General features: G+C 38.6%; 1 protein-coding gene across 4 annotated transcripts in view; it reads left to right on the plus strand.

Moving 5' to 3' along the window:
* The window catches only part of FUT8 (fucosyltransferase 8), a 332,924-nt gene that overhangs the window by 61,102 nt on the left and 246,108 nt on the right, over positions 1 to 25,714 (plus strand). For 3 of the 4 annotated variants that reach the window (XM_063089805.1, XM_063089804.1, XM_063089806.1), the window contains exons 2-3: positions 1,804 to 1,901; positions 8,280 to 8,331. The gene's annotated coding sequence lies outside the window, so the exon portion shown is untranslated. The remainder of the gene's footprint in view (positions 1 to 1,803; positions 1,902 to 8,279; positions 8,332 to 25,714) is intronic. The other variant, XM_063089807.1, reaches the window with a different exon arrangement.

Below are 25,714 nucleotides of genomic sequence, written 5' to 3' on the forward strand. Positions count from 1 at the left end.
GTATTAAGTTGAAGACTCAAGTGCACCCCTGTGTACATGTCTGGAACTTTGTTCTGCATAATTCCCTCCTTTCTGGCACATTATTCCAGTAATTCCTGCCACATCTACTGTTCCACACTCTGATCTTTTTCTCTTCAAGTTAGCGAGGCTGAATGTTCTGCTTTGAATCTTCTGCTTGCAGTGGTGTCTAGAACATGTCTCTTGGCAGAAAGCCAGAGTGCTCTTAGGGCTTTTCTAGTTTGTTTCCTTCCTTCAGGGAACACAGATCTTCACTAATTGTTGTTCAGTGTCTGAAAACTTTTGCATCATATATTTTGTCTAGTTTTGCAGTTGTTTACCATCTGAGGGTAAATCTGGTACCACTTACTTCATAATGGCTAGAAATGTAATTCCCATACTATTGTATTATTGTGGAAGGCTGGCAAAAGCCTTTGCTTGAAGTTACAGGAAAGAATCACAATGAACCTTGGCTGATTTTTAGTCTAATGGCTATTTAGCAATTGCATATTTATGGGCTTTGGGAGTAGTTGACTTGGCAGTTGTTTTTCCTCTTCAAATAGGCCTATTAGTTGAGATAATATAAATAATAAAGTACTATATAAATGTGCTTATTATTTTGAGTTTAGAATAATTTTTTGAATGTTCTTATAGGCTGTTCTGTCTCAGAGCAGAATTTTGACTCTTGGAATTTAAAATGAAAATATTTGTATTACCTTTGTGGTGGAGGAGTTTAAGTTGGTGATGGTGCTTTTATATTACTTCTAATGGCCTAAAATTGGTTTCAGTAGCTTTTGATGTTATTGGAAAAAAACTGCTTCTCACAGTTGAAAGTAATGTCAATCTGAGAATAATCTCATGTTGTAACATAGCAGTAAAGCAACTAGCAAAAAGACATATTTCCGTAGAATGTATTGTATCTTTATATTATTCTTGGGATTTTATACTCAGTGACTTACACATACATACTCAGTAAAGGTTTGATGTGTGAATCTTTATTATGACCATTTTACTTGTTGGTTAATCATATTGATTATGTACTGTGTGTCAAACATGGTACTGGATGATGGACAGGCAGCATCAAAAGAAGTAGGAGATATGGCCCCTAATCAGAAGACTACATGAGATGGCAGATATGTAAGGCAGCAAAATATTCTAGAAAAGATTAATGGAGTATAGAATGATTATATCAGCTCTCAGACGTTGGGTATAGAGGGGTTGGGTTTTGAGAAAGTTGATGGATATGCATTGATTGACAAAGAGGATAAGGGAGGAAAAAAAATCCCTGTTCTAAAAAGAAGGTATGGTGTGCTGCAGGGTGACAGCTGAGAATCACACAATTGTCCTTTGGAAAGCAAGCAAATTAAATTGGTTTGAGTGGAACTTTGTGTAGAATATAGTAAGAAACCAGGTTATAGAGCTAATCAGAGTGTGGAGGTGTTGATTTTGAGCCATAGTCTGAAAAGAAAGACATTTCTGATTGTCCTATATGTTAATAGATAGACGAAATTAAAGAATTTCATGTGGATGAAGCAAGTTTTATGGACACTGACTTATTTTAAGATGAACTATGAAGCAAATTAAGACACAGTGTTACTGAGTTTGGGTGTAATTTGCAAAATGAAAACCCATTCCTTGTTGGCATTTGAAAAGGACTGCTTGCAGAATAGGTGAATGTACAAATACGTGAATTTACATGTTATGACTGGCTACATAGGGAAAATAAGAGGGATTTTTAAAAAAGTATAATGATGCTAACTGAAATTTGAGTAGGGCTGAATTTCACATATTTTTCTTTTGTTCTAGGTTGCTGCTTTTGCTAAGAGGGCATCCATGACCCTGATGTTGTTTTCACTCAAGATAAAGTACTTTATTGCCTTTATTGATTAACTGAACATTTTCAGGTTAGTATATTTTGTGGACAGCACTTCCCTATTCCAATTATATGTTAATATTTTGAAAAATGGGTAATTTTATAGTTAAAGTCATATATGTATGTACCAGTGAAGTAGAAAGGTCAATTCAGTCTAAACTCTATTGAATTGTGTATTAGTTAGGAAACATTTTCTGACTACCCACTGTGTACAATCTGCACTGCATAAAATGAAAAATATTTTACTTCCTTTTTAATAGTTTTGTGCTTTAAAGTATGGGCCTGAATAAAACAAGCTGTGGCTAACGGTGGCATATCAAACTTTTGGTACCTTTGTGCGGCATATTTGATGCTGAAAATAAACAACTCATCTTAAAAGTTTCTGACTTTTTAGTAGTTGGCTTTTAAAGATATAATTCTTGCCCAGATTTCAGTCATACATTAACGTTTTTATTTATTTATTTTTAGTGTTCAGGCTATGTGTTTTGACAAATGTATATTTATCACCACAATTAAAACAGTTCTATAACCTTCCAAATTTACTCATGTTGCCCCTTTGGAGTTAACTTCTCCTTCCACCCAATTCCTAGCATTTGTTTTCTGTATCTAAACTTTGCCTGTTCCAATGTGTCATTTAAATGTAGTCATCTAGTATGTAGCTTTTTAAGTCTGGCTTCTTTTACTTAGCATAATGCATTTGAAGTTTATCCATGTTACGGTGTGTATCAGTAGTTGTATGTGTCAGTATTTAGTTCTTTTTTTAATGCAGAGTAGTGTTCCACTGTATGGATATACCACAGTTTATTCCTATACCAGTTGATGAATATCTGGAATATCTGGGCTCTTTCTAGTTTTTGGTAATTATATAGCTGCTGCAGTCATATATTAAAAATAAAAAGGTGATTCTATATTCTTTATTAATAGCAGTTACTTTTTTGTTGCTGTTAAAGAGACTGCAAGTATGTAACTATTGCATTTTTGGGCCATGATTGCATTTTTTTAAAAAATGTCATTAAAAAATAACCAGAAAAAATTTTTTTAACAGACATGGTGGCTAGGGGAAGAGACCTGCAATATATGGTCATTTTGAGTATAGAAAGAGAAGTAATGCAAAATTATAAGAAATGGGGTATATTGGAACTTGAGGAACTTTTGGAAAAATCAGGTAGATTTAATAGTTAAGTGCAGAGGTAGATCAAGTGCAGAGGTAGATCAGAAATATACAGGTAGATTTAATAGTTAAGCTCCAAAAGTTACCTGATTATAAAAGTCAAGTAAATTATTAGAGTTCTCTTATCTTAAAAATTTACTTGAAGAGGTCAAATGTTGGGCATGAAAAAGTCAATTTAAGCCTTCTTGAATGAATATTTAGGATGAATGTGGTAGAAACTGTCCTTCTGCCTTGGGGAAGTTACTGAACTCAAAAAGTAGCTTTGAAAAGCTGTTTGAATATTTATAAGAAATACCTGGTTTATAATTTGTTATAGAAATAAAAATGTCTTGAGAAAATATTATGGTCTGACTCAGAGAATGTTGGTTGGTTTTAGATTTCAGCTCGTAAGCATGGATCCTAAAAGAGTCATAGCAACTTCAAACTATTCTATTGTTTCTGAATATTTTTAGATGAATTATATGACTTTCATAGTATCTGTATAGATAAATGGTAGGCTATATTGTGTTCTAAGAGAACACTTCTAATCAGGCAAGACATTTTAGGCAGAGTCAGCATTTTAGAGATGTTTCTGAGAGAGAATAATTTATTTGTTCAATGGGCAAATGCAACACAAGAGTCAAAGACAGTTCTGTGCTCAAGTCACTATTTCTTTGGGAATTCAGGGTACTTAATTTTAAACCAGAATTCCAATCTCCATATTTACCTAAAGTATTTGTGAAAATAGGGCTCTTATTTATTTATTTGGGTTCTTGTTTAAATTTCAATTCTGTAAATTTTAAATTAATCTATAAAGGAATGTTTGGCGGTTATTACGAAATAAAAAAAATTTGTTAGATTTTTCCGGCTGTATATTCAACATCAGCATATTTTTGTCATCTATTGGAAAATTAAGATCATATCTTGTACCATTTGTACAGTGGCCAGTTTTAACGTAAAATCATCTGGAAAAGAAATAAATTAAAACTGCGTTTTGTAAACAATATTAAGTTGAGCAATTTAACTTTATCTCAATTCAGTGATCTCAGGGTGAACAGAGTTAGGGTGATGAGTAAAATGGGTACTACACTATGTTTCTTCAGTTAGCTGTATGATTAAAAGCATATCACTTCACCTCTCTGTGTCTGTGTTTTCCAATTTACAAAAAAAAGGCATAAGGTATTCATTAAGGTCAGGTATAACTGGTGAAATTTAAAACAACCAAACAGATTCTTTTATTTCATGAGCACTACCAGGCCTAGAAAACTAGTGATAAAACTTGTTCAAGATATTATTCTAGAAATGGAATATTTTAAAATAAAAATAAGATTTAAACATATCATAAGTATTTACTTTTGGCTATTTGATGTATAAGCATGTTACGAGATTGTTACTCAATTGAAGTGGTTTTACAGAATTTTTGAGAGAAGTATATTTTTTTGCTCCATCTTTTCCCTTCTGAAACATCTTCTACTCATTGTATTACACCAACTTCATCCTGATACCCTGAAAATCTTTTTACCCCTTTAGGACAAAGGCAACAGCTATTGGGAGACATTTCTCTTGGGTGTCATGAGGCTTGGTATTTCTGCACATCAACTGAGAAGAAGCATTGACAGGTTTTGCTGGGGGCTTTTTCAAGGAAATCTGTACAGCAAACAACCTAGGACAATATAAGCAGTGTCTCCATTAGTACAGGGGGAAGATTTCTTTGCTGTCTAGGATAATAAAGACAATCCTTCTAGAGAAAAGGATGGGCATACTTTCTTGCAGCTCTTTTAAAATACTGGAGTTTCATAAGCTCAGGTTTCTTCTCCTGTAATACAACACATTGAGTGTGCAGGCATCTCTTGGTTCTCTTTGCATTTCTCCTGAGGAATTAGAGCTTGAGGAACTAGTACAAATGATGATACTCTAGGTATTGTTATTGTTGTGAGTAGTAAACTGTTCTTTGTTTCTGACTGAGGAGCATCATATCTTCTGCTAAGGTTATCTGATGCTAGCTTACTAAATATCATTAATACATCCTATAAAACAAAGCTGAGTTTATTGCTTATTGCTATAAGGAGGAATACCACCTTGACAGAGCTTTGATAGTATCTGCATAAGTCCATTTCTGTTGCCTGTAACAAAATACCTGGAACTGGATAATTTGTTAGAAAATGAAATTTATTGCTTACAGTTTGTGAGGCTGGGAAGTCTGAAGTCCAGGGAATATATCTTGTAAGGGTCTTCTTTGGCAGTGGCTTTGTAGCAATGCAGGGGTCTCCATGGTGGTCCCACTCCACTAGACATGGCCCTGGTGGGGTTTTTCTGCTGCAAGTCCGACAGTTCCTCTTGGCATCACTCTAGCAAGACTCTATGCAGTGAATCCGCCCCTGTGACAGATGTCTTCCTGAGCCCCCAGGCTTTTCCATAGATCCTTTGAAATTGGGGTGTAGGCTCCCAAGCTTTCACAGCTCTGGAATTCTGTGAGCCTGCAGACCTAACACCACGTGGATGCTGCCAAACCTTCCAGTGTGTAGCTGTAGGTCCAGCCACACCTGGGGCCAATTCAGCCACAGCTGGAGCAGCCAAAGCAGCTGGGGTGCTAGTGTGGGAAGCAGCATGGAGGGTGCCTCGGGCCTGTTCCCCAAGACCATTCTTAGAGGAACAAAGTTAAGGTCAAAATTTGAGAGTTTGAAGTTTAGTTTGAGTTGGGTCTTTCAGTGGTGGTGACGGGGCCTGATTAGGATTGGGTAGGTAACATGATAGAACAGTTTAGGATTGATGGAAACAGTAAAGCAAGGATTTTGAAAACTTGATGCTTCCTACTGAAGAGTTGATGAAACTTTCCAGAAGGTTTGTAATGAACACTCAGGTTATATCCCTGCAAGTCTCCTAGAATAGTAAAGTTATGCTAATGAAGGCAATGGACTAGTAAATTCATGCTAATGTACACAGAAAGCTGTGTGTTTGGAAATATTAGTTTTCTAGGGCTGCTGTAACAAAGTACCATGAACTGGATAGCTTAAAACAACAGAAATTTATTCTCTCATAGTTCTGGAGGCTAGAAGTTTGAAATCAAGGTGTTGGCAGGGCCATTCTCTCTTCGAAGACTCTAGGGAAGAATCCTTTCCTCCCTCTTCCAGCTTCTGGTGGTTTCCAGCAATCCTTAGTGTTTCTTGGCTTGTGACAGCTTAACGTCAATCTCTACCTCAGTATTCACATGGAGGTCTTCTCTCTGTGTGTTATCTGTGTCCAAATTTCCTTCTTCTTATAAGGATATCAGTCATTGCATTAGGGCCCACACTAATCCAGTGTGATGTCATATTAACTTAATTATATCTGCAAAGACTCTATTTCTGAATCAGTTTCCATTCACAGATTCTAGTGTATGAATTTTTGAGGCACTGTTCCACCTAGTACTAGCTGTGTGTGGGTAGGTGGTTTTGGTTCTCATGAATCCATGAAACTATAGCAGGCTAATTTTGTTAGCTTGCATGTAGGGTAAAATCTCAAGCTCTTCACAACATCATGGTGTAGTAGAAAGAATACCAGTCTGGAAGTCAAGGTGCCTTGGTTCTAGTTTCTGCTGTTATTAACTAGCTTGAGAAAGTTCCTATCTTCTCCAGCTATTAGTTTCCTCATGGTTAAAATGGAAGGCCTTGAGGGAAAGAGGAGGAATGAACCAAATGATCTCTAAGGACCTTTCTAGCTTTCAGATTCTGAAGTTCTGTAATTTACTGCCTGCTGTATACCATATTTATAGTAGTTTTTTTGGAGTCACAAAATAAAAAGGAAATAGAGGATGTTATAAGTGCTGATCAGATAGGTTCTGACTTATGAATGTAGTATCTACAGATTAATTTAAAATGTTTTGTTTACTTGGGTAAAAATCATTAATGAAGATAATAGGTAAACATGCTTTTAGCTCTGATCTTTCTGACTTACCATATTTTATCTTTCAATTTGAATAGTGTATTTGGAAGAGGAACATTCTTCTGGTCAGTTAATTTGTTCAAAGTTAGAAAAATGTGTGTTGCTGCTCTCTTGTGCTGAGTTCAGAAAATGAAATAACCTTTCCAGAAGTGAGCATGAGAATGTATTCCCTCCTTCATTGCCCACATTTCTCAGTCATATCATTCCTGTGGTCAAGGAATCTTAGAAAAATAATTACTAGAGAATGGTAATAGTCCTGAGAGGTGGAGCATGGTACCAGAGTTCTAGGTGTAAGTGATTCATCTGCTATTGATTTTCCTTGTGTTTGAAATAGGTCACTGTGGTATTGTGTTTGAATTCTTTCTTTGAGTCATGTTAGAAATACATGATAATTACTTCAAAGAGATATTTTGGGCACTAAAAAGGAAATTCTTTTGTAATACCAAAATGTGTATGTGTTTGTTCTTTGCAGGGTATAAATTAACAGTGTCTGAATATTGATGATAAGGATAAGTTCAGGTTGAACCAACATTTTTTGATCTGGATAAAAGTCACTGAAGTGGGAGGAAACAGGAATTTTTGATTCATTCTATACAGTAAAAATTCAAAACCATATTCCAGGGGGTGCTGGGAATCTCTCACTACTTGAACTTAAGGATTTTCCTGCATGCAGCCCTTCAATTACGCACAAATTGTACTAGGTGTTTTCATAGTGGGTATTTGGGCAGTTCAGAGTCTATCACCAGATGTTGTAACAATGGTGATTTATTTATTTATTTATGTTTATTGTAGAAGCTACATTAGAATACAGAATTTGTAGGAACACTGCAGCAATACCTGAATTAAATTTATTAAAATGGATAGAATATAGAAACTAAAAAGACACTATAATTATAATAATACAAAGATATACCTCTGGATCATATTTTCTATTCACATTTCTATTCTTTAATGAGAAGATTGTTACTATATTTTCTTAATAACTTGACCTTTTTGGTGTGGGCCTTTTTGATGATTCCTGGGAAGGCTTTTTTTTTTTTTTTTTGACATGGTGGCAGATCATTCAGGCTTGGATTAAATTCTGTCCACTTGCAATTTTCCCTACTTAGACTTTGGAGTTGGTATTCTGATATTGCCAATAAAATAACGTTCCTCCAACTTGTAAGAAATATTTTCGAGTTTCAGAGAATTGGCAAAGATTAAAAATTAGTGTATGGACGTGTTTGATTTCTATACTTTCATGGTTTGGAGTATTCACTTTATACATTGTTTATGTTTGGTTGGATTCATAGATGCTTGAGAAATTAGAGTGATTCTCCCTAACTTTTCCCTCCCCAGCCATCCCAACAGCACCATCGGGGAAAAAAGGAAAGAAAGAAGGAAAACCATGGTAAATATTTTTTTCTTTTCTCACCTATACTGAATTAATGTATTACTGTGTACGTTGTTGAAGGTGTTTTTATTTTTGCTTTTTAAATAGATTTTATTTCTTAGAGTAGTTTTTAAGTTTACAGAAAAATTGAACAGAAAGTACAGGGAGTTCCCATATACTCTCTTGTATCCTGCAACCTTCATATAATCACTATTACTTCCAGAAGTTTGTTCGACAGTTCTTTGGGATTTTCGACATAGGCGACCATATCATCTGCAAACAAAGACAGTTGTATTTCTTCCATCCCAATTTGTATGCCATTTATATCTTTTTCTTGTTTTAGAGCATTCGCTAGGATGTCCAGTATGATGTTTTTTGTTTTTTGGTTTTTTTGGCTTGTTTGGTTTTTTTTTTGGTGGCTGGCTGGTACGGGGATCCAATCCTGTGAACTTGGTGTTATAGGGCTCCGCTCTAACCAACTGAGTTAACTGGCCAGCACTCCAGTGTGATGTTGAATGGGAGTGGTGAGAAGGGAAATTCTTACCTCATTGCTGATCTTAGGGGGAACACATCTAGTTTCTAACCATTAGGTATGATATTTGCTGTAGGTTTTTTGTAGTTTTTTAAAATTAAGTTGAGGAAATTCTCCTCTATTCCTAGTTTGCTGAGACTTTTAAATCATGAATGGATATTGAATTCTTTCAAATACTTTTTCTGCATGTATTGCTGTGATCATATGATTTTTCATGTTTACTGGGTTGCATTAATTGATTTTCAGATGTTGAACCTGCCTTGTATACTTGGAATAAATCCTACTTGTTGTGTAAAATTTGATTTGCTAATATTTGTGAGGGCTTATGCATGTATGTTCGTGAGAGATAATGATCTGTAGTTTTGTTTGTTTGTTTGTTTTTCTTATGCTATTGTCTGGGCTTAGTATTAGGGTAAAGCTGGTCTCAGAGAATGAGTTAGGAGATGCTCACTCTGCTTCTGTTTTCTGGAACAGATTGTAGAGAATTGTTATGATTTGTTCCTTAAATATTTGGTAGAATTCACCACTGAACCATCTGGGTGTGATGCTTTCTGTTTTGGAAAGTTATTAATTATCTACTCAATTTCTTTGATTGATATAAGCCTACTCAGATTATCTATGAGTTTTGGTAAATTTTGTCTTTCAAGGAATTGGTGTATTTCATCTAAGTTATCAAATTTGTGGGCATAGAACCACCTTTTAGTTTTGTGGATTTTTCTCTGCTTTCCTGTTTTCAATTTTACTAATTTCTGCTCTGAGTTTTATTATTTCATTTGTTCTCCTTTCTTTGGATTTAATTGGCTCTTCTTTTTCTAGTTTCATAAGGTAGGAACTTAAATTATTGATTTTAACTCTATTTTTAATAATTCCTTTTTAAATTTATTTTTATTTTTATTTTTACTTTTATTATTATTTTTTGATTATTTTTTTTTTTTTGAATCAAAAATGATTATACATATTTTTGGGGTTCAACACTGAGATATTTTGATGAAATCAATATTACCAGCATATATTGTTACAAATCATAATTATTCTTTTTGCTCCTTGTCCAATCTCTCCCCATCCCCATCCCCCTCTCCCTTCCCCTCCCCCCTCTAATTACCCTAGATTTCTTCTCTCCTTCTGGAAAAATAATGGTTACTCTGTTGATTTGTTGCCTAGATGATCTGTCCAATGCTGAGAGGTGTGATCAGGTCCCCCAATATTATCATAGAGCAGATGCTGCTTCTGTCACTCTGATATGTGCTTTGTGGAAAGAGACATCCTCTTCTTTTCTTTATCTCTGCTGGTGACTCTCCTTGTGTCAATGCACTCCAGTGGCTGGTGGACCATCTGCATGGTGGTTGTGGTGTCTAGATGCTTCCATGGCAGCCACGGTTATTGTGGTGGCTGTGGTGGGCCACCCCACAGAGGCGATGTTTTTGGCATGCTCCTTGGTGCTGGTGGTGTACCTGGTTGTGGAGTGTGTCTGGTCCCTGGCTCCATGCTTCAGGTCCCCTGGTGGGTTCCGAGGCGCTGGCATGGTGTGCTTGATTGTGGGAGGGGGGCCACTCCCTGGCTCCATGCTTTGGGTCACCGGGTGGGCCCCGAGGTGCTGGAATGGTGTGCCTGGTTGTGGGAGGGGGTCTGGTCCTGTTCTCCATGCCTCAGGTCCCCAGGTGGGCCCTGAGGTGCTGGCAGTGTGCCTGGTTGTGGCTGGGGTGGGGGGGGTCCGGTCCCCGGCTCCAAGCCTTGGGTCACTGGGCAGGCCCCTAGGCACTGGTGTTATATGTCTGGTTGTGGGAGGGGGGTCTGGTCCCTGGATCCATGCCTTAGGTCCCCAGGCAGGCCCCAAGGCGCTGGTGGTGTGCCTGGGCTGAAACTAATTTGTTGTCCTTTTCTTACTTCTAAAATGGGGAAACTTCCTATGGGAACCAGTATTTGAGCTGTGTGGTTGAGCTAAATTGCTGCTTTACTGCTGTTTCCCTAGGGAAGGCTTGTTGTGCAGCTCAGGGTTTAATGGTTGACTTTATAGGTACTTCCGGCTCTCCAGAGACCTGGTGGGTCTGTTTTGTGTAGAAACTCTGATCTGTGCCTGAGTTTTTGCATCAAACTGCACCCCATGCAATTCTGCATTACTGACCAGTCTCCCCTGAGCGGTCCTGCGCCGATTGGGGGGTGGGTTAGCTGTCTTTGCTGTGTCCCAGTGTTCTCCCAGTTGGCCTGTCTCCCACACAGCCTTTGCTCCCAACACTTCCAAGGGACGGGTCCTGTGCCTGTACCCTGCGATGACTCACCAGCCTCTGAATGGTTCCCTTTTTTCAGATGTTCTGGCTCCTCACTCCTGCATGGGTCCATGGGAATCCTATTAGTGGTCTTGCTGTCCTTGGGGCTGCAAAGGCCCTCTTCTCTCCTGCCGCCTCCAGGCAACTCAATCTGAAGGGCACAGCTGTGGCTTCTGCTGGCTCCTGCTCCATGTGCTCATCAGTTCCAGCTTTAAAGCAGCTGCAGCCCGAAACCCTCAGAGCAGTTTTTTCTTTCTCTCTTCTTGGATTCTCCTGCCTTCATGAACTCTGTGGTCTCTCCTCCTCTTCCCCTTAGCTCCAGTGGCCCCAGCTTGGCTGATGTTACATTTTTATGATTGTAAATTGATTGATTTCTGGGAGAGAATGATGCTTTGGACTGTCTATTCTGCCATCTTGACCGGAACTCTCTGATATAATTCTTATTCTTGTTCCTCTGTAGGTAAGATTTTTTTGTTTGTTTTGTTTTGTTTTTCCCTTTTTTCAAGATTTTCTCTTCGTCTGATCATCTTCAGGTTTTAATATCATATGCCTACTCATATTTGGTATTTATCTTGCTTGGTGGTATCTGAGCACCTGGTTTGCTGTCTATAATTAAAGATATTATTTAGTTTTTGCATGCTGTTCAATTTTACCATTAGAACCCTTTGTTTAAATTCCTGGTAATAATTTTAAAACCTCTGACAAATCTGAGTCTGTTTTTGAGGCTTGTTTTGTTTCTTCAGATTGTGTTTTTTTGCCTTTACAATGACTTGTAATTTTTTGTTGATAGCCATTCATGATGTATTAGGTATAGGCTTTTAGTGTTAGAGTTTGTGTTTATCTAGTTATGAATTAGGCTATTTACTGTTTACTGTAGCTGTAGTGTCAGAGGCTAAAATTTCTTTGTGTCCTTTTTTAAATCTTCCTTGTTATCTTTGGGTTTTTGTGGAGAATCTTTAAATAGGGACTGAGGCTTGTAGTTCTGTTAGTTGTAATCCCCTGTTACTGATACAATGGTAGGGGGAGAGGGGTGAGGGTAAAAGTTCTGTATTCTTGTAATTAGGTCTCAGTCTTTTGTGAGCCTGAATTGGGTATCTCTTTCCCCATTTGAAAGGATAGATGGGGCTGGAGTTGGGTTTTTCCCTTCCCCCTGGTTAGTTAAGCGTTGTAAAACCATACTAGGTTAGGCTATATAAAACCCCAATTGGTTGGGTTCTGGTAAAATAATTTTCTTTTTGGGAAGGCCTTTTAAGAAGGACAAAGAGCTCAGGGAATATTTCAAAATGGTTACTTTTCTCTTTTCCCTGCTGGAAGCAGGAGGGGATTTTTTCCAAGATCTTCACTGTGAGAACCTGGTAGGGCTCTTAGAGGTAAAACTCAAGAAAGTGGGGAGGGGAGGCCCTCTCCAAGACTGGGTCTCCTCACAGTTTTTAACTCTCTAGCTTGTCTACATTGAGCCACCAGCAGTTTCTCAATTACTGTTTAAAGTGTTCCTACTGAGATCCTAAGATGGCAGTGGCTGCGGCGGTTGGCGTGGAGTAGCTGAGGTGGAAAAGGCGGCTACTGGGCCTTAGGCAGCCGGGAAACTTGTGGACCTTCCTCTTGCCGTCTCTTAAGGGAGGACTGCTGCTGGTGGCCGGTCGTGGGGGGTGACCGCCACTTTGCCCTTAGCAGGAGAGGCTGCCTCATTTACAGGCAACAGCTTTGAAGTATGGAGCAGGAAAAGAACTGTTTCTTAGCTGCAAAAGCGAGTCTATAAACAGAGAACACAGCTCCGGGGCTGCTGTTGATGCTGCCAGGATCCCGGAGGCCGGGGTTGCGCTGAAGGCGGCCAGCTGCCCTATTCAGGATTGGAGGTTTCAGGCTGGCATAAAAAAAGATTCCTGGGAGCCCCCGAGCCGTGCTGCGGGACCGAGTGAGCAGCCCAAGGCGGCGGCGGCCGAGAACGGCGACGACGCAGAGGCAGAGAGGGAGCCGCCCGAACCGGCACAGCCCTGTGAGTGACCCCTGGCCTGGCCCGGACCTGCTCAGGTGGCGGACACCTGCCCGGCTTCCGCCTGTCCCACCAGGCCACTCACTGGCCCCGGGGCTGCCTCCATTTTCTCAGGTGGTGGTGGTTCCGGCCCGGCTCGGCCAAGCCTGTCCTCCTCGCCTGGCTGGGCTCCTCACTGAGCCTTCCCACTTGCTTGCCCCGGCATGGGGCTTCCCGGGGCCTGCGGACCGGCCTTCCCTCCCACTCCCTCCACGGTTCTCTGGCAGGGCTGGTGGTGTGGGGCGTCCACAGCCAGCGTTGGGAGGGCAAGGAAGTACGGGCTGGGCTGACTGTCACTCCACCGCACCCTGGGCTCCGGCACCTGGTAAACTTCCTGTTACCGGGAAGCAGATACCATCTCTGCGGCCACCAGTTCGGAAACACGTCTAACCGATTTCTGGTTAGGAATAGTGTGGTCAGAGAGTTCCCGAGTTCCCTTGAACCTGCCGGAGAGCTGACTGTGGGCGGGCACCGGACTCAGTCCGCACCAGGGGGATGCAAAGGTGAACTGTGTGCTGTGGGCTCCTCCCCTGAGGAGATCATGCTCTGGTGCGGAAGATAAGACAAGTACACAAATAATCGTGATATCAGGAGGAAGGTGATAAGTCCCGAGAAAGATCTACACAGTGCTACAGAGGCACCCAGAGCGATCAGTCGTCTGCGCCTAGCAGAAACCTGGTAGACTTCCTGGGTGAGGTGGTGCCGAGCAGGGTCTGGAAGGCCCAGCTGATAGATGAGGGTTGCAGAAGACACGTCCGAGCCGAGCCCAGTGCGCACAGAGCGGGGAGACATCCGGCTAGGGAGGTGGAGACTTGACAGAAATCACACACCCTGTGGGGTTGCCACTGCGTGATCCAACAGCCTGGGCCAGAGCGCACGGAACAGGGAGAAGTCCTGCACGGGAAGTGGAAGCTCAGCAGAGAACACACACCCTGCGGTATTGCCCCGTGATCCAGCAGCCCAGCAGAGTCCAAGCTGACCAGAGAGGTGGCTCCCCAGAGAGGCCCAAGACCCGAGGCAACCACACACACAAGGCACTACTGGCCAACTGAGCAGTCACGGAGGTAGCCATACCAAGTTGGCAACCACAGCAGCATCTTAGTCAATAGTCTCAAACCGGTGGACTGTGAAACCCCCTGCCACAATGAATAAACATCAAAAAAAAGATACCAGAAATACCAAAAATCAAGAAAGTACACCACCAAAAGTTAATAAATCTCAAACTCTAGATCCTATAGAACAATAAGCCCTTGAAATGACTGATAAGGAATTTCGAGTGATAATTCTAAGGAAACTGAATGAGATACAAGAAAACTCAGCTAGACATCATGATGAAACGAAGAAAAGTATACAGGACCTGAAAGAAGAAATGTACAAGGAAATCAATGTCCTGAAAAAAAATGTAGCAGAACTTGCCAAACTGAAGAAGTTATTCAGCGAAATAAAAAACACAATGGAGAGTTTAACTAGCAGGCTTGTCGAAGTTGAAGAGAGAACCTCTGAACTTGAAGATGGGCTGTTTGAAATAACACAAGCAGACAAAAAAGAAAGGAAAAAGAATCAAAGACATTGAAGAAAATCTGAGAGAGATATCAGACAACCTTAAGCGCTCAAATATCCGAGTCATGGGTATTCCAGAAGGGGAGGAAAATGGAGATTCCATTGAAAACATATTCAACAAAATAGTGGCAGAAAACTTCCCAGGTATAGGAAAAATCACAGATCTTCAGATCCAGGAAGCTCAACGATCTCCAAACGTATCCAACCCAAAAAGGCCTTCTCCAAGACATGTTATACTCAAATTGGCAAAACTCAGAGAAAAAGAGAGAATCTTTAAAGCTGCAAGAGAGAAGCATCAAATCACCTATAAGGGAGCCCCAATCAGGCTAACATCAGACTTTTCATCACAAACCCTAAAAGCTAGAAAGGAATGGGATGATATATTCAAAATACTAAAAGACAAAGATTGCCAGCCAAGAATACTCTACCCTGCAAGGCTATCCTTCCATAATGAAGGGCAAATAGTATATTTCTCAGACAAACAAAAACTGCGGGAGTTCACTACCACACGACCACCCTTACAAGAGATCCTCAAGGGAGTACTGGGTTTGGTTCCTGAAAAATAACTACCACTGCCATAAAAACCCAAGAAAAATCAAAACGCACTAGTATAATAAAAATGGCATTCATGAAGAGAAAACAAGCAAACAAAAAACGCTATCTACAACCTAAGGAACCAAGAAACACAGAAACCAAACAGTAAATCAGAAAGCAAGGAACAAAAGACACCTAAGACAACCAAACAACCAATAAAATGCTAGGGATAAATCAACACCTTTCAATAACAACTCTTAATGTAAAAGGCTTAAATTCCCCAAACAAAAGACACAGACTGGCTGACTGGATCAAAAAGGAGGACCCAACTATATGCTGCCTACAAGAGACCAACCTCACACATAAAGATTCACATAGACTAAGAGTGAAAGGATGGAAAAAGATTTACCATGCAAACAGAAAAGAAAAACGATGAGGAGTAGCTATTCTTATATCTGACAAAATAGACTTTAAACTAAAAACCATAAAGAGAGACAATGAGGGACACTACTTAATGATAAAAGGACTGATGCATCAAGAAGACATAACAATCATAAATATGTACGCACCCAATGTTGGAGCAGCCAGATTTATAAAACAAACTCTATTAGACCTAAGGAAGGAAATAGACACTAATACCATAATAGCAGGGGACCTGAACACCCCACTGTCAATATTAGACAGATCATCTAGGCACAGAATCAGTAGAGAAACACAAGATCTAAACAATACTGTAGACCAATTGGAATTGGTAGAAGTCTACAGAACATTCCATCCAACAACCTCAGAATATTCATTCTTCTCATCAGCACATGGATCATTCTCCAGGATAGATCACATATTAGGTCACAAATCAAGTCTCAATAAATTCAAAAAAATTGGAATTATCCCATGTATTTTCTCAGACCACAATGGATTAAAACTAGAAATTAATAACAAACGAAACTCTGGAAACTATACAAACACATGGAAATTAAACAGCATTCTACTTAATGACATATGGGTCCGAGAAGAAATCAAACAGGAAATCTAAAAATTTATTGAAACTAATGAAAATAATGATACATCATACCAAAACCTGTGGGATACTGCAAAAGCAGTTTTAAGGGGGAAATTTATTGCATTAAATGCTCACCTCAGAAGAATGGAAAGATGGCAAGTGTACAACCTAACACTTCACCTTAAAGAACTAGAAAAACAAGAACAATCCAAACCTAAAGTTAGCAGACGGAAAGAAATCATTAAGATCAGAGCAGAACTGAATGAAATTGAAACCCCCAAAATAATACAAGAGATCAATGAATCAAAAAGTTGGTTTTTTGAAAAGATAAAATTGACAAACCATTAGCATGGCTAACAAAAAAAAGAAGAGAGAAGATTTAAATAACAAAAATTAGAAATGAAAACGGCGATATTACAACTGATTCATCTGAAATACAAGGAATCATTCGAGACTACTATAAACAACTATACGCCAACAAATTTGAAAATCTGGAGGAAATGGATACTGGACACACACAAACTACCAAAACTGAACCATGAAGACGTAGAAAATTTGAACAGACCAATAACAATAAAGGAGATTGAAGCTGTTATCAGAAGGCTCCCAACAAAGAAAAGTGCAGGACCAGATGGATTCACAGCAGAATTTTACCAAACATTCAAAGAGGAATTGACACCGATTCTATACAAACTATTCCAAAAGATTGAAACGGATGCAGATCTCCCAAACTCATTCTATGAAGCAAACATCATCCTGATACCAAAACCAGGTAAAGATATAACCAAAACAGAAAACTACAGGCCGATATCCTTGATGAATATAGATGCAAAAATCCTCACTAAAATACTAGCAAACAGAATACAGCAACACATACGTAAAATTATTCAACAAGATCAAGTGGGATTCATCCCAGGGATGCAAGGTTGGTTCAACGTACGCAAAACAATAAATGTGATACACAATATTAATAAAGTCAAACACAAGGACCATATGATCATCTCTATAGATGCTGCAAAAGCATTTGATAAAATTCAGCACTCATTCATGACAAAGACCCTCTATAAGTTAGGTATAGATGGAAAGTATCTCAACATAATTAAAGCCATTTATGACAAACCCACTGCCAATATCATCCTGAATGGGGAAAAGCTGAAAGCTTTTCCTTTAAGAACAGGAACTAGACAAGGATGCCCACTCTCACCACTCCTATTCAACATAGTGTTGGAAGTACTAGCCAGAGCAATCAGAGAAGAGAAGGAAATAAAGGGCATCCAGATTGGAAAAGATGAAGTCAAACTGTCCCTGTTTCCAGATGACATGATCCTATATATCGAACAGCCCAAAACCTCTACAAAAAAACTGTTGGAATTGATAAATGATTTCAGCACAGTAGCAGGATACAAAATCAACATGCAAAAATCAGTAGCATTTCTTTTCTCCAATAGTGAACATGCAGAACGAGAAATCAAGAAAGCCTGCCCATTTACAATAGCCACCAAAAAAATAAAATACTTAGGAATTGAGTTAACCAAGGAGGTGAAAAATCTCTATAATGAGAACTACAAACCACTGCTTAGAGAAATTAGAGAGGATACAGGAAGATGGAAAGATATCCCATGCTCTTGGATTGGAAGAATCAGCATAGTGAAAATGTCCATACTTCCCAAAGTGATATACAAATTCAATGCAATCCCCATCAAAATTCCAAAGGCATTTTTCTCACAAATGGAAAGAACTATCCAGACATTTATATGGAATAATAAAAGACCACACGTAGCCAAAGCAATGCTGAGCAAAAAAAATAAAGCTGGAGGCCTTACACGACCCGACTTTAAGCTATACTACAAAGCTATAATAACCAAAACAGTATGGTACTGGCATAAAAACAGTCACACTGATCAATGGAATAGAATAGAGAATCCAGAAATCAACCCGCACACTTACTGCCATCTGATCTTTGACAAAGGCACCAAGCCTGTTCTCTGGGGAAGGGACTGCCTCTTCAGCAAATGGTGCTGGGATAACTGGATATCCATATGCAGGAGTATGAAACTAGACCCGTACCTCTCACCATATACTAAAATCAACTCAAAATGAATTAAGGATTTAAATATACACCCTGAAACAATAAAACTTCTTAAAGAAAACATAGGAGAAACACTTCAGGAAATAGGACTGGACATAGACTTCATGAATACGACCCCAAAAGCACGGGCAACCAAAGGAAAAATAAACAAATGGGATTATATTAAACTACAAAGCTTCTGCACAGCAAAAGAAACAATTAACAGAGTTAAAAGACAACGAACAGAGTGGGCGAAAATATTTGCAAAATATACATCTGACAAAGGATTAATATCCAGAATATATAAGGAATTCAAACAACTTTACAAGAAAAAAACAAGCAACCCAATTAAAAATGGGCAAAAGAGCTAAGTAGGTATTTCTCTAAGGAAGATATACAAATGGCCAACAGACATATGAAAAAATGCTCAACATCACTCAGCATCCGGGAAATGCAAATCAAAATCACACTGAGATACCATCTAACCCCAGTTAGGATGGCTAAAATCCAAAAGACTCTGAACGATAAATGCTGGCGAGGTTGTGGAGAAAAAGGAACTCTTGTACATTGTTGGTGGGACTGCAAAATGGTGCAGCATCTATGGAAAATGGTATGGAGGTTCCTCAAACAATTGCAGATAGATCTACCATATGACCCAGCTATCCCACTGCTGGGAATATACCCAGAGGAATGGAAATTATCAAGTCGAAGGTTTACCTGTTCCCCAATGTTCATTGCAGCACTCTTTACAGTAGCCAAGAGTTGGAACCAGCCCAAATGTCCATCATCGGATGAGTCGATATGGAAAATGTGGTACATCTACACAATGGAATACTACTCAGCTATAAAAACAAATGAAATACTGCCATTTGCAACAACATGGATGGACCTTGAGAGAATTATATTAAGTGAAACAAGTCAGGCACAGAAAGAGAAATACCACATGTTCTCACTTATTGGTGGGAGCTAAAAATTAATATATAAATTCACACACACACACACACACAAAAAAAGAACCGGGGCGGGTGAAGAAGATATAACAACCACAATTACTTGAAGTTGATACGAGAAGCAAACAGGACATTGTTTGAGGGGAGGGAGGAGAGAGAGGAGGGAGGGAGGTTTTGGTAAGGGGCAACAATAGTCAACTACAATGTATATCGACAAAATAAAAATTAAAAATATATAAATAAATAAAGTGTTCCTACTGATGCTGGCTGCAGTTGAGGACTTCTGTTCTTGGGCTTCTGCTGCTTGCACACAGATTCTCTGTATCCGTCAGCCTGTCTCTCTGGTTTTTAGGGCCGCCATCTGCCCTCTGTCCTGAATTCTCTGATGGATCTAAGAAGAGTTGTTGATTTTTATTTTTTTGTGTTTAAAAATAATTTTTTTTCAGTGTTTGTTGTTGTTGTGAGGATGGGTGTGATGAATTCCAAACTTTTTCCATGTTGAACCTGGTTGAAGGTAATTGTTTGAATATTTTTGACAATTTTTTAATAATAAAGACTCAGTACAATATCCTTTGTCTGAATTGGCTGTATAACTCATTAAGAATTTTATTTCCTTCTGACATCAAGTTTACACATTTTGGGATAATGAATTCTAAGTTGCCAGAAAGATTAAGGAACTTTTCCAGAGGGAAGTTGATTGTTGACCTGAGTCTTGCTATTTGTGAGGTAACTCAGTCCATTTACTGCTTTTCTGTTTGCAAGAGTAGTTTGCGGACAACAGCAACATTTGTTTCCTATGTGGAGAGTTAAAGGTTCATCTTTATGCTCTTTTACTATATGAAAAATACCTTACGTTTATACCCTTTTCCGGGTATAGGGTCATGTTACGTTTCACTAATTGCACTTCTGATAACTATACTGATGATGTTGAGGCTGGTTATTAAAGCTCTGTGTTGATACCTTGGATTTATGGAACCAATTAATTGGACTACTCATTTATATTGGATTCCTTAATTAGTAGATTGCATACTAATTATTTTTATGAGCAGAGAATAGGGTATTGATAATCCATACATTTTCTCTGATGTGGTAAAAAACTTAATTCATATCATGAATGTAGTTCAAATATTTTGGTAGATACTTAAGTAGAAAAAGAGAGGTTTGTGTAAAGTAAATGTAAAATATAGTTTTTAAGATTTTCCTTTGAAAAATCTTCACATTAAAAAAATCACTTTGTAGACAAGTTATAATTAAATAAAAGAATTCCTCTTAATCCCATGAACTAAACATGACTATGGTTACCAAGTTGGTGTATGTGACTTCTAGTCCTTTTTTATGTACATAAAAATAAAATCATAATTTATTTTTAAATTCGTGCCTTTCTTTTTCTCAGTATGAGTGTTTCTCATTCTGCTACACTGTATTTTTAATAATAATGTTTTTCATTGAGTGTGGTACTATTAGGTTGGTCAGAATGACATTTTATTGTACCTTTTGCTGTGATGAACATCTTTGTGCATTTAGCTTTTCCATGTCCTTTGATTCAGCTTTTCCATGTTTGTGCCAAGTTCTCATCTGGATTGTCAGAAGTCTCAGTTTCCCTCTTTCTTTGTCTGGTCTCTCTCTCTTTTTCTTTTAAGGAGCATTTTATATTCTCTTTCACAGGGCTAATTTTTACTGGATCTCGAAAGTGGTATTAAATTTTTTTTGCTTATATCATTAGAAAACAATACTTTAGGTCTTACATTGCCACAGTGATTCACAGTTTTGTTCCAAAATATTGGGATTTTGTAACTAGGTGATAAAAATGATCTCCTAGATGTGTCAATTTGCTTTAGTCAAATAGTTTAATATTTATATTTAATATTTGTAATTTTTTTCACAAATTGAATTTTTATTTACTGATTTAATGTTTCTGGGTTTAATTTGGTGTTTTTTTTTTCAGGATTCCTTATTAGATTTCTCTGCATTATTCTGATTTGCCTTCTTCCCTATCAGTAGTGTTTAGAGCTGAAGTGGATCTAGCCATTTAAGTGGAAAAATCAGTATGACTAGAGACTTCTAGAAACTTTTGGTTTCACTGAGGCTCTGAATTTGATGATTCTGACTCCACCTCCTGACTTGTAAAATCTAGCAGAGGATTGTTTTAAGACTTTCTGTCCTGCCTAACCCTTTCTTGCTTTCTGTGTTAGAGATTTTAGAAATGCATTTAGCTCTTTTACTCTTGTTATCTTCAAGATATTTTACCACGATTAAAAAATAAACACATCTTTCTACTAAGACCTTGGTGAGCCCAAGGGAAAGAAAGGGTTACACAGAATTGTTGGGTTCATTTCATTGTAAAAGTGGTGAAATTCCTCAACTGATATTTGGTCTTGTTCTTTGTGGATTTGTTCAGGGAAGATAGGATTTAAAAAAAAAAAAATTACTAAGGAATATCTACTGATATGGGATCTAAAGTGATGTATACAAGGGTGCTCACATATTTTTTTCTGTCCTATTCCTCCTTTTCTCCCCTAGTTTTGCTGTCCTGGCTTTTTTCTAACATATTTAATAAACTACAGGCATACCCTGAAGATATGGTGGGTTTGGGTCCAGATGACCACAATAAAGTGAATATTGAAATACACTGATTCACATGAATTTTTCAGTTTCCTAGTGCATATAAAAGTTATGTTTACACTAGACTGCATTTTATTAAGTGTGCAATAGCATTATATCTAATAAAACAATGTACATGCCTTCATTTAAAAATACTTTATTGCTAAAAAGTGCTAACAATCATGTGAACATTCAGTAAGGTTGTCTCATTGATAGACGTTTACTTTCACAAAAGATTTCTCTGCAGCATTTGATGCTGTTTGGTAGCATTTTACCCACAGTAAAACTTCTTTCATATTGGAGTCGGTCCTCTGAAGCTTGCCTCTGCTTTATCAACTAAGTTTATGTCATATTCTAAATCTTTTGTTGTCATTTCAGCAATGTTCACAGCGTCTTCACCAGGAGTAAATTCCATCTCAAGAAACCACTTTCTTTGCTCATTTATAAGAAGCAACTCTTCACCATTAGAGTTTTATCATGAGATTTCAGCAATTCATTCACATCTTCAGGCTCTACTTCTAATTCTAGTTCTCTTGCTATTTATACCATATCTGCAGTTACTTCTTCCACTGAAGTCTTGAACCCCTCAAAGTTATCCCTGAGGGTTGTAAATAGCTTCTTCCAAATTCTTGTTAATGTTGATATTTTGACTTCCTCCTATGAATCATGAATTTTTTTTTTTTTGTCTTTGTTGTGACCGGTAAGGGGATCAACCCTTGGCTTGGTGTCGCCCGCACCGCAGTGAGCACACGGGCCATCCCTATATAGGATCCGAACCCGCGGCGGGAGCGCCGCTGCGCTCCCAAGCGCTGCACTCTCCCGAGTGCGCCACGGGGCCGACCCAAATCATGAATGTTTTTAATAGCATCTAGAATGGTAAATCTTCCTAGAGGTTTTCAATTTGCTTTGCTCAGATCCATCAAAGGAATCACTGTCTATGGCATATATGGCCTTATGAAATGTATTTCCTAAGAAATAAGACTTGAAAGTCAAAATTACTACTTGATCCAGGGGCTGCAGAATGGATGTTGTGTTAGCAGGCAAGAAAACAACGTGAATCTCCTTGTACATCTCCATCAGATCTTTTGGGTGACCAGATGCATTGTTAATGAGTGGTAATATTTTGAAAGGAATCTTTTTTCAGAGAAGTATTTCTCAGCAGTGGGCTTAAAGTATTCAGTAACCATGCTATAAACAGAAGTGCTGTCATCCAGGCTTTGTTGTCTCATGTATAGAGCACAGGCAGAGTAGATTTAGCATAATTCTTAAGAGGCCCAAGAATTTTTGGAATAGTAAATGGGTATTGGCTTCAACTTAAAGTCACCAGCTGCATTAGGCCCTAACAAGATAGTCAGCCAGACACTGACTTCTCCTGAAAGTCCTGGATAGCATCTTCTTCCAATATAAAGCTGTTTCATCCACACTGAACATCTGTCGTTTAGAGTAGCCACCTTCATCAGTTATCTTTGCTAGATCTTCTGGATAACTTTCTGCCTCACCTTTCAGTTTTATGGTACAGAGATGGCCTCTTTCCTTCAGCCTCATGAACCATCCTCTAGTAGCCTCAAACTTTTCTTCTGCAGCTTCCTCACCTCTCTCAGCCTTCATAGATTTGGAGAGAGTTAGGGCCTTCCTCTGGATTAGGCTTTATCTTTAGGGAATGATGTGGGTGGTTTGATCTACCCAGACCACTAAAAAAAATAAAGCTGCAATAAAGCTGTTTTGATTTCTTATCATTCCCATGTACACTGGAATAGCACTTTTAATTTCCTTCAAGAACTTTTCCTTTGCATTACAACCTGGCTATCTTTTTGGTGCAAGAGGCCCAGTTTTTGGCCTGTCTTGGTGTTCGACATGCCTTACTCAGTAAACTTAATCATTTCTAGCTTTTGATTTAAAGTGAGAGATGTGCAGTTCTTTCTTTCACTTGAACACTTAGAGGCCATTGTAGGATTATTATTAATTGGCCTAATCTAATATTCTTTTTTTTTTGGTGGCTGGCTGGTATGGTAACTTAATATTCTTGTGTTTCAGGGAATAACGAGGCCCCAAGATAGAGAGAGATGGTAATGGCCTTTCGGTATAGCAGTAGACAACTTTTTCTCATTAAGTTTGCTGTCTTATATGTGTGTGGTTCGTGGCACCCCAAAGCAATTACAATAGTAACATCAAAGATCACTGATCACAGATCACCATAACAGATATAATAATAATGAAAAATTTGAAATATTGTGAGCATTACTAAAATATGACACAGAGACATGAAGTGAGCACATGCTGTTTGTTGAAAAAATGTTGCCGGGAGACTTGCTCAACACAGGGTTGCCACACACTTTCAGTTTGTAAAAAGTGCAATATCTGAGAAGTGCACTAAAACTTATGCCTGTACTATGAGTTTGGAATACAAAATGATAAAGATCCTGCCTTTAGGAAGCTGATAATTGAGTAGGTGAGCTGGAAATGTAAGTTGATAATTGAAGTACATGAAGTTCCTAATTTCCTGTGTAATGTTTTCCAAAATGTGGGCGAAAATAAAAAATCCACATGTCAAAGGGGTAGGAGGTATTTGGGTGTTTGTATGGAGAGTTATTCCACAGAGCTAAATTTTATTATTATGAAATATCTAATTCTAGTTCCTGGGCATGCTGTCTTCTATGGGACCAGAAATCCTAGTTGGTGTATAACGTTAAAATTATCTGGATGGGACTGCTAGTCATCCTTGGAGATGGCAAATGGATTCTGGGCCCAGCCTTTTGTGGGGATGGGTGAGGGTGTGGTAGTTTCTGAAATTTGAGACTTGGTCCTGGGATGGTAGGTATAAGAAGTTGGGAGGAAAAAGGTCTTTCTCACTTTGCTATGACGGTATGAGCTGGGTGCTTAATGGATGCCTCCCACTTATGTATTTGATCACCAGGGATGTCTGCTTAGAATCCAGAAACACTTGGAACTATGCACTGTCCCAAGGGAGAAGTCAAAGACCATTGGGGATGGTCAGGGGTAAGATTTAGGCCAGATGACAGGACACCTGTGTTGCAAGATATTAGAACTAGAGCTCTTGTCACTCCTTCACCCTCACTTCTTCCCCCTTCCAGCTTCTAAGTATATGTGACGAAGGCTTTGTCCAGAGCAGGACTGGAAGAAGGGGTGGGAAGAGGTACTTTTTTTTAATCATAGGTCAGGGTAGTGACAAGTGTCCCCCTAAACTTCAGGGAGGCCTGGCTTCATACCTCTACTCCCAACTCCCTAGCATTGTGAGATGACACAACTTCATAAAGTAACTCGAAATCATCATTAATAAGGTGATGTCTAAAAGATTGAATTTGGTGTTCTGAAGTTGGTTTGAAGATGTCAGTCTGTAATGTGTGAAATATTTTGAGCTGTGTGAAATTCATTCCTGGTTAGTGTTTAAGTTCAATTGAAGTATGTGTAAAACAGTAGTAGCACACAGGAAGGAGTAATGAATTATGCTTAGAGGGTCAGGAAAGGGCTCACAAAGTAGGGGATACTTGAATTCTTTGGTAAACTAGTGGATTTAAAAAAGTAGATCTAATAGTGGAAGTTTCTGCCTGATAAACTGAGATCTTGAAACCTACATTATTTGAGACTAAACTGTCCTAAGTATCTTTATGCCTTAATTCTTTATGCATAAACTTCAGCAACTTCTGAACTACCATTAGTAAATTTCATTGTAAATTATGCATCAGATGATTGAGTTTTCATAATTAGAGTTATTCCAAATAAAAGTCAACCTAGGTATAAAACTTTTCTGTACTTAAATAATTTTTTTAATTAAAAAAAATTTTTTTGGCAGCAGGCCTGTAAGCAGATCCAAACCCTCATCCTTGGTGTTATCAACACCA

Source organism: Cynocephalus volans, chromosome 3 (assembly GCF_027409185.1).
Source record: "Cynocephalus volans isolate mCynVol1 chromosome 3, mCynVol1.pri, whole genome shotgun sequence".
In the NCBI taxonomy this organism is placed as follows: Eukaryota; Metazoa; Chordata; class Mammalia; order Dermoptera; family Cynocephalidae; genus Cynocephalus; species Cynocephalus volans.